Source organism: Schistocerca americana, chromosome 2, assembly GCF_021461395.2.
Source record: "Schistocerca americana isolate TAMUIC-IGC-003095 chromosome 2, iqSchAmer2.1, whole genome shotgun sequence".
Taxonomy (NCBI): domain Eukaryota; kingdom Metazoa; phylum Arthropoda; class Insecta; order Orthoptera; family Acrididae; genus Schistocerca; species Schistocerca americana.
The window spans coordinates 450,822,993-450,838,513 of record NC_060120.1 but is presented as its reverse complement, the minus strand read 5'-3'; the positions used below and the strand labels follow the sequence as shown (position 1 = coordinate 450,838,513).

Below are 15,521 nucleotides of genomic sequence, written 5' to 3'. Positions count from 1 at the left end.
AACCCATACCGTTTCTCTACTGACAACGCGGTATTCTCCACTTCCTTGTATAATGGTGCCTCCCGCCAATCGCAACATCTAGTGGTCAGATCCGCATTCCACTGACGTGTCCGAATCCTTGTGGTCAGATAGCGTAGTAACTAGACGGTAGTCAGAGCTAGCGAAATAGCGTGGCTCAGTACATCTGGTGTCGTTGCAACATTGAGCCGCTGTCCACGTCAACTGGAGGGAGTCCTGTGAAATAACGGGTATCCCTGCCCTGACTTGTGACAGTGAGTGTCAACATCTTTCATAGGCTGATACCCCATGGAGATCTTTCTTACTCTGCAAAACTGATTTGCACAATGCCTGCCGGCATACGCAAACACGGTGGAGACGGTCGTCAGAGCAGCGCACCAGCGCGGGGTCAGGCGGCGATGGCCCGGTGCCAGAAGTGGGCCGCGCCCGCCGTGGGCTGGTGGCGGGCCTTGCGTCAGCCCTGCCCTGCCCTGGTCCGGTCCCGCTGCCCTCCTCTCCTCTCCTCTCCTCTCCTACCCGGTAACAGCGGCCGCGGCGTGGCGTTCCTGAGGCCCCCCAGCAGAGCAGATAGCGCGACCCGGCCGGCCTCTCAGCTCGGCTCACGTGCGGCTGTTGCCGGGCCGTCTGCCGGCTCCACGCCACTCAGGCCTCACGCCTCTCTCTCCCTCCCTCTCCGTCTCTCTCTGCTAACACCGTCCAAACCAACCAGTCGACAGCCCAACTGGGTGCTTTAGGGCTTGCCACGACACACTGCCACCACCAAGGGGAGGGTCGCAGGTCACCGTGTGAGAAGGTGAGTACAACTGCTCGCCTCTTCCTGTTACCAGGGAATGAACAAACGTTTCCAGCGTAGTTCTCAACCAATATTACACTCTAAGACATAAAAACGTCCCTCCACGAAACAATTGTCAGAATGGGATGGAAATACATAAGTGGCCATTAAAATTGCTACACCACGAAGATGACGTCCTGCAACGCGAAATTTAACCGACAGGAAGAAGATGCTGTGATATGCAAATGATTAGCTTTTCAGAGCATTCACACAAGGCTGGCGCCGGTGGCGATACCTACAAAGCGCCGAGATGAGGAAAGTTTCCAACCGATTTCTCGTACACAAACAGCAGTTGACCGGCGTTGCCTGGTGAAACGTTGTTGTGATGCCTCGTGTAAGGAGGAGAAATGCGTACCATCACGTTTCCGACTTTGATAAAGGTCGGATTGTAGCCTATCGCGATTGCGGTTTATCGTATCTCGACATTGCTGCTCGCGTTGGTCTAGATCCAAGGACTGTTAGGAGCATATGGAGTCGGTGGGTTCAGGAGGGTAATACGGAACGCCGTGCTGGATCCCAACGGCCTCGTATCACTAGCAGTCGAGATGACAGGCATCTTTCCCGCATGGCTGTAACGGATAGTGCAGCCACTTCTCGATCCCTGAATCAACAAAACAATAACCATCTGCACGCACAGTTCGACGACGTTTGCAGCAGCATGGAATATCAGCTCAGAGACCATGGCTGCGGTTACCCTTGACGCTGCATCACAGACAGGAGCGCCTGCGATGGTGTACTGAACAACGAACCTGGGTGCACGAATGGAAAAACGTCATTTTTTTGAATGAATCCCGGTGCTGTTTACAGCTCGCATCCGTGTTTGGCGACATCGCGGTGAACGCACATGGGAAGCTTGTATTCGTCATCTCCAAACTGGCGTATCACCCGGCGTGATGGTATGGGGTGCCATTGGTTACACGTCTCGGTCACCTCTTGTTCGCATTGACGGCACTTTGAACAGTGGACGTTACATTTCAGATGTATTACGACCCGTGGATCTACCCTTCATTCGATCCCTGCGAAACCCTACATTTCAGCAGGATAATGCACGACCGCATGTTGCAGGTCCTGTACGGGCCTTTCTGGATACAGAAAATGTTCGACTGCTGCCCTGGCCAGCACATTCTCCTGATCTCTCGCCAATTGACAACGTCTGGTCAATGGTGGCCGAGCAACTTGCTCGTCACAATACGCCAGTCACTACTCTAGATGAACTGTGGTATCGTGTTGAAGCTGCATGGGCAGCTGTGACTGTGCACGCCATCCAAGCTCTGTTTGACGCAATGCCCAGGCGTATCAAGGCCGTTATTACGGCCTGAGGTGGTTGTTCTGGGTACTGATTTCTCAGGATCTATGCACCCAAATTGCGTGAAAATGTAATCACATGTCAGTTCTAGTATGATATATTTGTCCAATTAATACCCGTTTATCATCTGCATTTGTTCTTGGTGTAGCAATTTTAATGACCAGTAGTGTAGGTAGATCTTACGTACATTCACAGACAAAAAATGATTACAATTTCAGAAAAATTGGTTGATTTATCCAAGAGAAAGAGCTTCACAAATTGAAAAAGTCAATTACTCATTGGTGCGCCTCTGGTCCTTATGCAACCAATTATTCAGCTTGTGACTGATCGACAGAGTCGTTGGCATCTTGCTGTGCCAAAGTCTGTCCATCTAGCATGTTAGGTCGCCAAAATCCCTTGCACATAATACTCCAAACCTCAGTTGGGAAGAGATTCAGCGACCTTATTGGCCAGGGTAGGGTATGACAAGCACAAAGACAAGTACTAGAAACTCTTGCCGTGTGTGGGCTTGCATTACCGAGCGGAAATGTAAGCCCTGGATGGCTTGCTGTCAAGTGAAACATGACGGGGTCCAGAATGTCGTCCATGTACCGCTGTACCGTAAGGCTGCCGTAGATGAGAAGCAAATGGGTCCTGCTATGAAATGATATAGCACCACAGTCTATCACTCCTGGTTGGTCCTCGGTATCCCACCGCAGTCCCGTGAGTTTCCAGTGATGTCTTTCCTAGTCATCCTCGCTTTCTATGGCAGACTCATCACTGAAGATAATTCTACTACAGTCAGTGAGGGTTTAGGCCGAAGACGTGTCTGGAGCCGCACCAGATAGCGCCGGAACCCGACCGACGCCCGCCATACGGATCGACAACCAGGATTGATGGTCTGGGGTATCACATCTTTTCATGGCAGGCCCTCTTTGATTGTCATCCATGGCATCCTTACAGCACAGCACTACGTCCCCACTTTCTTTCCCTTTATGGCTATCCATCCTGGGCTTACATTTCAGCTAGATAATGCCCGCCCACACATTGCTAGATTAGAAACTGCTTGTCTTCGTGCTTCGCAATCCATACCTTGACCAGCAAGGTCGACGGATCTCTCCCAAACTGTGAACATTTGTCGCATTATGGGCAGCGCTCTCTAAAAAGCTCGGGATTTTGACGACATAAAGCTCCAGTTGGAAGAATTTGGCACCATATCCCTCAGAGGAATAAGTGCTTGCATAAAGGCCAGAAGTGGACCAACGCGTTATTGACTTGCTCAATTTGTGAAGCTCGTTCTCTTGAATAAATCATCCAATTTTTCTGAAAATGTAATCCTTTGCTTGTCTGTACATGTACATTACATCTACCGATATCCATCCCACTTGCTTTATTCCTTAGTCGTGCAACTTTTTTTTCTTATAATGTGTTTATGCCGACTACCTGTCTTTCGTGACAACGCACTTCACAAAAAGATTTATTTTCCAGTGAGTGGATTCCACTACTGAAATTCGGTTCTCGCACGTCTTTCACTCACTTATGTCCTCCATAATCCTTCACTGGGCTCAAAACGTTATATAGTGATGAACCTCATTGGACTTTGGAGCTGGTAGAAGTCACAAAGTGCCAAATGTTCTGCAGTCCACGTCTAATCTCATATACACAAGCTGACAAAAAAGTGAAGCACATTGAAGACATGATCAGGTGCCACTGTAACTTGGGTGGGTACGTTAATGATTGGAGCTACTATTTTCTGCAACAGGTAAAACGACCACCAATGTGTGTTAGTGACACTTGTGTTCAGTGTCGTTACCTGGCATGGTAGGGTGTACAGAGGGATCGAACAGCGTCAGATATTGAGTGATCACAGTGAAGAACACGGAGATGTCGAGTGATCGCCTGAGACAGCATTATCGTTGCCTTTGAATGGGGCCTCATTCTAGGTTTTTATTCGTTCAACTGGTCAAATCGTGAAATATCCAGATTTGCAGGGCATTCGGATGTGACTGTTGGGCAGTGTTGGACTGCATTGGAACGTGAGGGCAGGTACACTCGTCAAGATTCCAGTCGACCATGTCTGACTGCAATAGGGGATGGCCATAATAGACTCCTTGCACATCACATAACCATTGATCGAGGACTAGCAGCAATCAGACTAGGAAATTACTGCCGATGCGTAGGCCGCCGTTAGCACCACAACACAAACGACCTCGTTTGGGGTGGTGCCATAGCCAGTAAGTATGGATTGTTGATGAATGGCGTCGCACTGTATTTAGTGACGAATCTTAGCTCTGCACTACGGAATGACCATCATCGGTGAATATGGCTGCGACGTGGGGAGTTGTCCAAAGGTTTCAATGTTTTGGAACATAGGCATGTGGGGATACATCTTGTATGACTCTAGATAATGGCTGGTAGTGACTGAGAGCACCCTGATGGCACAGAAGTTCCTCCCAGACAGTTTGCGTCTTTTTGTGTAACCTCTCATGCGACAGCATTGTGGGTAACATTTTTCAACAGGACAACACTTGTCCACATAGGGCACTTGTCTCTATGCACCGTCTACTTGATGATGAGGTACTCTTGCGTCCAGCAAGATCCAAAAATCTGTCCCCGACAGAACACGTCTGGGACCAGCTCCGACGACAGGTCCATCACAGGATGTCAAATACCCGTCACAACACTTGTGTGCCAACTTGCCTCAGGAGAGGACACAACGGGTTTATGACAGCCTTGTCAACCGAATCAGGGCATATACTCAGGCCAGAGCAGGCGCAACGTCATATTAGTAAGTGGGCTTGAGCTGCCAAGTTCTTTGTCAACTTTACTGGATTTTGTAATCACTGCAACAACATCACATAACCTCTCAACTCGTGATGTTTCATTTTGTTCTCTCCTTCGCTTCTGCGTGCTTCAATTATTTGTCACGCATCTAATTTTTTCATCCAGTTGGTCCAAACAACTCTCATAGTACCAAATTTTATGTGGGTGGTGCCGCACAGTTTGTAAGTATTTAAAGATCGCCATCATCACCGAGATCAACTGCTACCTGAATAAATCGTCTGTCATATTCGATCACAGAAGTCTGTGATCCTTTTATAAGAACCACGGTTACACATAATTATTGACATCAAAGTGCCTATGTTAAATACTGCCCAAACGTATCAGACAGGTGAAATTAACATCGTTTCTTTTTTTGTGTGGGGCCACTGCCTGATGTTTCCTTCATGATGTTGCACCTAATTTGCAGTAAGGAAACCCACACACAAATATCAACTACGTTCTTTTTACAACTACTCTACGATGAGGGGACTTGAAAATTTTGGTTCATTGCCATTATGACAGGCCAAGTAACTTTTATTGAATGCCGTACTACACTTGACCCCCCATGAACCATGGATCTTGCCGTTGGTGGGGAGGCTTGCGTGCTTCAGCGATACAGATGGCGGTACCGTAGGTGCAACCACAACGGAGGGGCATCTGTTGAGAGGCCAGACAAACGTGTGGTTCCTGAAGAGAGCAGGAGCCTTTTCAGTAGTTGCATGGGCAACAGTCTGGATGATTGACTGATCTGGCCTTGTAACACTAACCAAAACGGCCTTGCTGTGCTGGTACTGTGAACGGCTGAAAGCAAGGGCAAACTATAGCCGTAATTTTTCCCGAAGGCATGCAGCTTTACTGTATGGTTAACTGATGATGGCATCCTCTTGGGTAAAATATTCCGGAGGTAAAATAGTCCCCCATTCAGATCTCCGGGCGGGGCTAGTCAAGAGGACGTCGTTATCAGGAGGAAGAAAACTGGCGTTCTACGGATCGGAGCGTGGAATGTCAGATCCCTTAATCGGGCAGGTAGGTTAGAAAATTTAAAAAGGGAAATGGATAGGTTAAAGTTAGATATAATGGGAATTAGTGAAGTTCGGTGGCAGGAGGAACAAGACTTTTGATCAGGTGAATACAGGGTTATAAATACAAAATCAAATAGGGGTAATGCAGGAGTAGGTTTAATAATGAATTAAAAATTGGAATGCGGGTAAGGTACTACAAACAGCATAGTGAACGCATTATTGTGGCAAAGATAGACATGAAGCCCACGCCTACTACAGTAGTACAAGTTTATACGCCAACTAGCTCTGCAGAGGATGAAGAAATTGAAGAAATGTATGATGAAATAAAAGAAATTATTCAGGTAGTGAAGGGAGACGAAAATTTAATAGTCATGGGTGACTGGAATTCGAGTGTAGGAAAAGGGAGAGAAGGAAACATAGTACGTGAATATGGATTGGTGGTAAGAAATGAAAGAGGAAGCCATCTGGTAGAATTTTGCACGGAGCATAACTTAATCATAGCTAACACTTAGTTCAAGAATCATAAAAGAAGGTTGTATACATAGAAGAACCCTGGAGATACTCGAAGGTATCAGATAGATTATATAATGGTAAGACAGAGATTTAGGAACCAGGTTTTAAATTGTAAGACATTTCCAGGGGCAGATGTCGACACTAACCACAATGTATTGGTTATGAACTGTAGATTAAAACTGAAGAAACTGTAAAAAGGTGGGAATTTAAGGAGATGGGACCTGGATAAACTGACTAAACCAGAGGTTGTACAGAGTTTCAGGGAGAGCATAAGGGAACAATTGACAGGAATGAGGGAAAGAAGTACAGTAGAAGAAGAATGGGAAGCTCTGAGGGATGAAGTAGTGAAAGCAGCAGAGGATCAAGTAGGTAAAAAGACGATGGCTAGTAGAAATCCTTGGGTAACAGAAGAAATATTGAATTTAATTGATGAAAGTAGAAAATATAAAAATGCAGTAAATGAAGCAGGCAAAAAGAAATGCAAACGTCTCAAAAATGAGATCGACAGGAAGTGCAAAATGGCTAAGCAAGGATGGCTAGAGGACAAATGTAAGGATTTGGAGGCTTATCTCACTAAGGGTAAGATAGATACTGCCTACAGGAAAATTAAAGAGACCTTTGGAGAAAAGAGAATCACTTGTATGAATATCAAGAGCTCAGATGGAAAACCAGTTCTAACCAAAGAAGGGAAACCAGTAAGGTGGAAGGAGTATATAGAGGGTCTATACAAGGACGATGTACTTGAGGACAATATTACGGAAATGGAAGAGGATGTAGATGAAGATGAAATGGGAGATACGATACTGTGTGAAGAATTTGACTGAGCACTGAAAGACCCGAGTCGAACCAAGGCCCCAGGAGTAGACAACATTCCATTAGAAATACTGACGGACTTGGGAGAGACAGTCCTGACAAAACTCTACCATCTGGTGAGCAAGATGTATGAGACAGGCGAAATACCCTCAGACTTCAAGGTGAATATAATAATTCCAATCCCAAAGAAATCAGGTGTTGACAGGTGTGAAAATTACCGAGCTATCAGTTTAATAAGTCACAGCCGCAAAATACTAACACGAATTCCTTACAGACGAATGGAAAAACTGGTAGAAGCCGACCTCGGGGAAGATTAGTTTATTTCGTAGAAATGTTGAAACACGTGAGGCAATACTGACCCTACGAATTATCTTAGAAAATAGATTAAGGAAAGGCAAACCTATGTTTCTAGCATTTGTAGACTTAGAGAAAGCTTTTGACAATGTTGACTGGAATACTCTCTTTCCAATTCTGAAGGTGGCAGGGGTAAAATACAGGGAGCGAAAGGCTATTTACAATTTGTACAGAAGCCAGATGGCAGTTATAAAGAGTCGAGGGGCATGAAAGGGAAGCAATGGTTGGGAAGGGAGTGAGACAGGGTTGTAGCCTCTCCCCGATGTTATTCAATCTGTATATTGAGCAAACAGTAAAGGAAACAAAAGAAAAATTTGGAGCAGGTATTAAAATCCAGGGAGACGAAATAACAACTTTGAGGTTCGCCGATGACACTGTAATTCTGTCAGAGACAGCAAAGGACTTGGAAGAGCAGTTGAACGGAATGGACAGTGTCTTGAAAGGAGGGTATAAGATGAACATAAACAAAAGCAAAACGAGGATAATGCAATGTAGTCGAATTAAGTCGAGTGATGCTGAGGGGATTAGATTAGGAAATGAGACACTTACAGTAGTAAAGGAGTTTTGCTATTTGGGGAGCAAAATAACTGATGATAGTCAAAGTAGAGAGGATATAAAATATAGACTGGCAACGGCAAGGAAAGTGTTTCTGAAGAAGAGACATTTGTTAACATCGAGTATAGATTTAAGTGTCAGGAAGTCGTTTCTGAAAGTATTTGTATGGAGTGTAGCCATGTATGGAAGTGAAACATGGACAATAAATAGTTTGGACAAGAAGAGAATAGAAGCTTTCGAAATGTGGTGCTTCAGAAGAATGTTGAAGATTAGGTGGGTAGATCACGTAACTAATGAGGAGGTATTGAATAGGATTGGGGAGAAGAGAAGTTTGTGGCACAACTTGACTAGAAGAAGGGATCGGTTGGTAGGACATGTCCTGAGGCATCAAGGGATCACAAATTTAGCATTGGAGGGCAACGTGGAGGGTAAAAATCATAGAGGGAGACCAAGAGATGAATACACTAAGCAGATTCACAAGGATGTAGGTTGCAGTAGGTACTGGGAGATGAAGGAGCTTGCACAGGATAGATTAGCATGGAGAGCTGCATCAAACCAGTCTCAGGACTGAAGACCACAACAACAACAACAACAACTACTACTACACTTGAAAGTGACACAGATACATGACAGTATTTTTCAACACAGTGAGGGTGATCGGAACGTTCTACTAATCATTCAATTTCTCTACGATTCAAATCCGCTCCTTGGTCACGAAACCATTCGAGAACCGCTTTGTGAACATCCTCACTGTCGGGAAATCTGCGATTACTATAAATGAATTCGACAGCCCCACAGCCTGGACATTGTCGCCTGTGGTCGACATCAGTGGCCTTCCTTCCCGGTCAGCATCACCTTCGGCCGTGCGTCCTTGGTCGAATTGTTGGCATTGTTTTACTAGTTATGGAAGCAAAACTGCATTTGATTCACATATCGCCACAATTTCACGGTGACTCTGTGTACAAACTACACGTACTGCCCACAAGAGTCGTACTGTTCAGTGTGCTTCAACTGTGCAGTACGTTTCAGTTGCCGCGTCATTTCATACCCACACTGTGATTTCCCTGCTTTCTGTACCGCAGGAAAACTTTTTGCAGGAATCACGGAACACGTCCTCCCTTCCGACAACGCGCACTTCTATTGCCCAATGATCTCAGCGTGGGGCGAAGTCTGCTTTTGATCTGCGCTCATCAAATGCGGCACCCAATTTGTGCAAATCTTTCTCACGGTTACTTCTTCATGTAAACTTTTCCACACCCTTCGTTATGTTGATATTATATGACTTCTGTGTTAACTATATCTTACGCCTTTTTCCAAACTCGTGTTATGCATTTTCTAGTCATTTAAAGTATATTTCCTGTTTTTTGGTGCCCTTGACAGGCGTCATCTTCAAGATAAGTAGAAACATATCTTTATTCTGTCGCCCATTTCTTAATTGTTGCAAATGAAAAAAAAATCATAAACCATCAGGAATTGTGGATGTATTTCTATTGGCCGTAAACAGTTCAAAACTCAGAATTTAGGTGGGACGCTATTCCGGTTTATCGTTTTACACGAAACCCACGTCACACTATTACGTTAAAAAGCCGTTAAAACACAACTATTCGCAAATCAAGGTGATTTACGATGTTGTGCAATATATTCCAATGTATTATAGCCAAAATTTTACAGATATCAGCGCCATATCTGTGCCAGTTCGAAGGACGCCCACCTTGTCCTCCCTAAATTAATCCTCCTTTGCACCCAAACTTGCAGTATGTCGACCAGACACACACACGTGCTTTCAGACCAACTTAGAGGTTTTCTCTGAGTGCATCGCATTATTCCTTTGCCATTATTGCCTAAGTAACGATAACACTCGATCACGAAATAAGTGCTTCGAAACTGGTAGTGGTAGAAATTACCACAAAGATAAATTATGCAGCAAGATGATCTCATCACAGACATCTGAACATCTGAAACTTGCTGTGATTGAATAGAAAACCTCTCCCTGCCGATTTATTAACACAGAGTCAGGGCATAGATCCGTCAACGAATGACAACATTAAGTTTAACATCTATTGCTATACTCGCTAAATCAATGGTGTGGGTGTCAGAATAATGTACCATGTTCACACTTTTATTAATTTCGATATTTATCCGCAAACAACACACACTGAATACGTCATACACATAGTTGAAGTGATCCTGCGGACACCTACATTAGGACTGCGCGAAGTATTCCGGATGAGCGCAGTTTAAATCTCTTTCCCTCTGTACACTTACTTTGGAAAGACTAAAGCTGATTCCTATCTTCATTATACTACAACTAAACTAGTGCTCTCGAATGAGCTCTACGTCAAAAAGATTTTTCCCCCACCACTTTCACTAGGAACCCGCCATGACTGCAAACTGGTAAATACCAATTTACCGTACAAATTCTCATTGAATAGGATTTTTACATTTGATTTTTAGAGTGTTATGTTCAAATAGTTCAAATGGTTCCAAGCACTATAGGACTTAACACCTGAGGTCATCTGGCCCCTAGACTTAGAAATACTTAAACCTAACTAACCTAAGGACATCACACACATCCATGCCCGAGGCAGGATTCGAATCTGCGACCGTAGCAGCAGCACGGTTCCGGACTGAAGCGCCTAGAACCGCTCGACCACAGCGACCGGCAGAGTGTTATGTATGTGGTTGTAGCTTTTGCCCTTTCCACTCAATACGAATGGGAGCAAATTATCAAATATATTACCCAGCATCTTTTAAATATAGCTAACAGTTTCATCTCAGCTGTCTTTTCCGTTCTCAGAACGGAGAACACAAATAAGAAAGAAAAAGTTACAGGCCGAAGAGGGTTTTTTGCATAATTTCGGTCTAAGTGAACAATAATCACAAAGAAACCATTTTACCTACCCACTTCCTTACACCCAACTAGAGAGCTGAAGACGGGTTGGAATTTACTGTCCTGTTTTCATCAATGTCACTAGATTGTGCACACTTGTCACTTTGACAAGTATGAAAGAAGTCTTCGGCCTTGGAGCCACTCAAGCATTCACTCGAAGCGATCTACCTGAAAAGCGATTTTCTGAGGGACAGGGAACTGTAATTTTGAACGTTCTATGCGTAACGAGTTCGTTATCGACAGGATGGGACGTTTTCCTTTCGAATTTGTATATGACATGTTAACTAATGCGTAACAAAAATTGAAATCGTTAGAAAAATTCTGTAAGGAAGTTTCAGATTAAACATAGTTATTTACAATAACTAGAAACTAATGAAATGATTGTATCGATTTCGCTGTCTCTGTAAGGAGTCGAAGGCTTTTGTTTGTCAAACATTACGTCATTTGATGCCCAAATCTTATCGACACATTTTTCTTTTTATTCTTTCATATTAAAACTAAGGTGTTGCTTAGATTAGGTATTACTGTAATGAGCGAAGACATTTTACACTTGTCAGACGAGTCCCGTTCTGTTTGTCCCATATAATTAAAGAACTGACATATGCCTACACATCTTAAGAACAGCAAAACAAATAATTCAAGTTGTTTGAGAGTATCGTTGTTGCAATAACGAACTATAAAATACTGACTCTGATTTTTTTCTAATCAAATATCAAATGACAATGACGGAAGCCTGTTGACGCACACCAGTTATTACGCGACAGTGCTATCGTGGGCGACTTGAGCGGTGTCAGCTGATGCTTGTCTGAGCAAGGTCGCCTCGCCGAGTGTTACGACCATCATAACTCAGGCGTCCTGCACGCGTCTGTTACCATCCACCTGGACCATGTCTGCTGGCAGCCGTTTGTCTGATTTTTACAAGATTGCCCGTGTGAGGAGATCGATTAATGAAGGCCTTAAGGGACGTTCATGATACTGACCAAAAATGTCAATTTTCCGTTTATTTTTATTTATTAGTGGAACCCATAGACAATAAGTTCCCAAAGCTTCAATGATGTAATTGCATCCGAACTGCCTGAAAAATAATGAAATGGGTAACGCCACCTTCCTGCCACGGCTACTTTTTGAAGACGCACGTCATTACGAGCTCGGTGGACAACGATTCCGTGGATTACTTTCAAGTAAACTTGCACGGGATACATCTAGAAGGCTGTTATATATACTCCTTGGTTTTATAGATCATACGTGACTGTTTCGTATCTTAAAAGACAATAACGAACCAGCTGCTTTGTTTCTGAAGAAGAGATTCTTGTTTTGCCATAATTTCATCTGTTACAGTTGTCAGAATTGCACGCTGGTTATGTGTTTTATGATGGGAACATAGGGAGGATGAAAGTATTAGAGAGAACGGTCTTTAAGATAGGACATTTCAGTCAAGACATCTTGAGAAAAATAGATTTGTAGCACCTCTCTGCAGCTGAAAAGTCAGTCGAAGACCTGGTAAAAGAAAGATGACAGGAAACAAGAAACCAAAAGAGAAATCTTGCAGAGAAAGAAGTCCGTGAGTATAAATATAGGACCTTCTGAAGAGCTGATGTAAGAAAAATCGTTAGGTTGAACTTTAACTTCTAATTCCTGAAAATTATGTTTTTTTTTAAACTTAATGTACCTTTTTCTCAGAATCTATGAAGGCTAGAATTACGAAATTTTGTACAAAATGCCTCAAGAGCAAATATTGAAATTCTGGACGTAAGGTAAGATATGGGAAAAAGTGCTTGGAATTTTGCATGAATTTTATATTATACTTACAGAACATTAATTAAAAATTATTAATATTCTCCTATTCGATATATTCAAAGAAACCTCATGAGAGAAGCTTCCTTCCTGCAGAGAGATTACACCGAGAAAATTTCGTATAAATCTCTTGAATAGTTTCTGAGAAAAGAGTGCATGTAAAATTTTTTGAAACTAAAATTTTTAAATTCCACAAAAATGTTAAATATATATAATCCAATGAACTTAACAGAAAATGTTAATTTCATATAAAGTATGGTAAAAAATTTCATTGCCGTATCTTCAACATTGTGGATTTGGTGCATCTTTTAAAAAGTGTGTTTTTTCATGAACGTCTCCCCTTAAAGATACGCCTCTGCCGCCTCGGCGAATGGAGTGCATGGGCGTGGCACATGACGGCGACGCCTCGGTGACCTTGTACTGGCCTATTAACAGCGTCAACAGACGTTTGGTACATAAGCTCTCGGAGCATTTGATCTCGGACTGTCGTGAACAGGTGCGAGGGGTTGGAACCAGTGAGCAGCTCGACTGGATCCAGCCCGCCATCGTCTGGGTGAACTGCTATTTTCAATGAAGATTAGACGATTGTAGTCGTCTCAAATAACTCATGTTCCAACAGTGACACATGAGCAGATATGTCTTGCAAAACAATCTATTTATTGACTACAGAAGCCACTGCCGCATAGTTGCTATAGACACGTTCTTAATCCCAACCATCAGACGACTGATATTCCATACATTGAATCACTTGAAGGCCTGCCAGTTGATGAACAACTTGCTGCTGCCCCTTCGTTCAGTGAATTCATTTCAGCATTGGATAAGCTGAAAAATAACAAATCAGCAGGATTAGACAACTTACCATCAGAACTTCATAAATATGGTGGACCAAACATTGCGAACCCACTGTTTGTTCTAATTTCAAAGATTTGGGAGCACGAAATAATTCCACAAGATTGGAAAGATGCCTACATTTGCAAGATTCATAAAGGCAAAGGTGAAATTTCTGATTGCAGTTCTCACAGGGGAATTTCTCTCAGCAGCAGAGTGAGTCCTGGCTCACATACTCAACAACCGGCTAACGCACGTTGCAGAAAAAGTACTACCAGAGAGCCAGTGTGGCTTTCGGCCGAACAGAGGCACAGTGGATGTCATATTTGTTGTCAAACAAATGCAAAAGAAAAGCTTAGAGCAGCATCAACCTTTGATCATGTGCTTTGTAGACCTGGAAAAGGCATTCGACTGAGTCCCACGGCCGGCCGGAGTGGCCGTGCGGTTCTAGGCGCTGCAGTCTGGAACCGAGGAGCCGCTACGGTCACAGGTTGGAATCCTGCTTCGGGCATGGATGTGTGTGATGTCCTTAGGTTAGTTAGGTTTAATTAGTTCTAAGTTCTAGGCGACTGATGACCTCAGAAGTTAAGTCGCATAGTGCTCAGAGCCATTTGAACTATTTTTTGAGTCCCACGGGAAGCTCTCTGGATTATACTAAAGAAAACCGGCTGCCCTGACAAAATTATTAACTTGATTAGACATGATGGCAAAAATCCGCCATGAAAACGAGCTTTCAGACCAGTTTCCCGTGACATGCGGTGTAAAACAAGGCTGTATACTGGCTCCTGCATTCTTCTCACTTTATTTCGCAGGTGATATGATATACGCGACCAGAGCCTGCAGTGGTCAAATGGGTCTTGACTCGAGAACAGACAAAAGTGTCTTCAACATCTCTCGCCTCAGATCAAAAAGTCGCGTAAATGAAATATGTATCTTAGAAATTCTTTGCGCAGACGTCGTATGCACGATGGCTAATTCTCCTAAATCTCTCAAAACATACATGAACCTGCTAAATGACTCCTGCAGAAGATTTGGTTTAGTAATAAGCATCACCAATACGTAAGTCCTTCAACAACCACCTAGGGATTCCAATACAGACGACTGCAGTATTAAGTTGGACAACAAACATTTGGAAAACGTGTCACACTTTAAATATCTAGGTAGGCAAATTAGAAGCGAGAACAGCCTGACAACAGAAATTGCAGCTCGTATAGCTAATGCAGCCTCAGGTTTCAGCAAACTGAATCACCGAGTATGGAAATAACATGATCTAAGACTACAAACTAAAATTGTGGTCTACAAAGCAATAACATTACCGGCCTTACTCTACGCCTTGGAAATCTGGTGCTGTTATAAAGCTGACTTTAGGAGACTAGACACCTTTCATCTTCGCTGTCTGAGATCAATTCTCCGCATGAAATGGGAAGATCGTGTTCTAAACACGGAGATTTTGCGTCGCGTGAAACTGTCTGGCATTGAAGCTCTCTTAATGAAACACCAACTGAGATGGAGTGGCTAAAGACACCATCAAACGCCACCCCACAGCCTGTGGCATTCCGAGCAAACGTTGGGAGGAGCTTGCATTGCACCGATCAGAGTGACGCTCAACTGTGCGCAAGAGTGTGGAACAATTCGAGTATGTCCGCCTAAAGGATCTGGACGAAAGACGAAAGCTCCGCAAATCTAAGCCCAAGCCTAATTACATCTATATGTATAACTCCACTGGGCAACTATATTGCACTTCGCGCGACCGGATCTTCAAACCAAAGCTCAGTTTTGCAAGCCACATCCGAA

At 43.7% G+C, this 15,521-nt stretch overlaps 1 protein-coding gene across 1 annotated transcript in view; it reads left to right on the top strand.

Moving 5' to 3' along the window:
• The first annotated feature begins 731 nt into the window (after positions 1–731).
• The window catches only part of LOC124595036 (mitochondrial glycine transporter-like), a 123,774-nt gene continuing 108,984 nt past the window's right edge, over positions 732–15,521 (top strand). The window contains exon 1 of the mRNA XM_047133598.1: positions 732–811. The gene's annotated coding sequence lies outside the window, so the exon portion shown is untranslated. The remainder of the gene's footprint in view (positions 812–15,521) is intronic.